The sequence below is a fragment of the Saprolegnia diclina genome (genome assembly GCF_000281045.1).
Source record: "Saprolegnia diclina VS20 unplaced genomic scaffold supercont1.6, whole genome shotgun sequence".
In the NCBI taxonomy this organism is placed as follows: domain Eukaryota; phylum Oomycota; class Saprolegniomycetes; order Saprolegniales; family Saprolegniaceae; genus Saprolegnia; species Saprolegnia diclina.
In genome coordinates, this window is record NW_008246073.1 from 366,408 (window position 1) to 367,099 (window position 692).

Genomic DNA, 692 nt, shown 5'->3' on the forward strand with positions numbered 1-692 from the left:
TTTCCGGAGGATTTGTTGAACGACGTGGTTGTCCATGATAGTACCTTTGTACTATTGTACGGGCCTCTTGAAATGGTGCACGCTGTTTTGCAATCGAGGTTTCGCGTTGACCAATGCAGCTACGGAGCCAAAATTCCGAAGGGTCACATAAATTGATACGTGCTATCAACGTATGCATTTGGTAGTCAAGTAGTGCAAGTGGTTAAGGATTAATTCGTTTGTGTACAATTCACACATTAAAGCATGTGAATTTGGCAGAAATGGGTGACGACTCTGGACACTTTTACGGAATACGGTGCTCTGATTGGCCTTTAAGGGCGAATTTTGAAACCAGTCAACCAGATGCTGGGTGGATCTGCAGGCCGTATACAGATGGTATGTGAACTGGCCAATAGGATGCGTATATGAGGACAGTTGCTGGCGTCCAAAAGGGCCTTGAAAGTGCACGCTCTGCCTGAAAGCCATTTACTACGTCCGATCATGTCATAACGTCTATGTATAAATATATTCCGGACAATCGAATCATTATCTTTCTCATGCACTTTTCAGATTTCGCGTTACCTGTGTCGTTCCCGAGATATGGTACTCCAACTGATGCACCATTTCAAGAGGCCCGTACAATAGCACTCCGATAGCGTCGTGTTTGTGTGCATCGCCCGCCACAAGTCGTCGAGCACGTGTGAGCCAGCAAC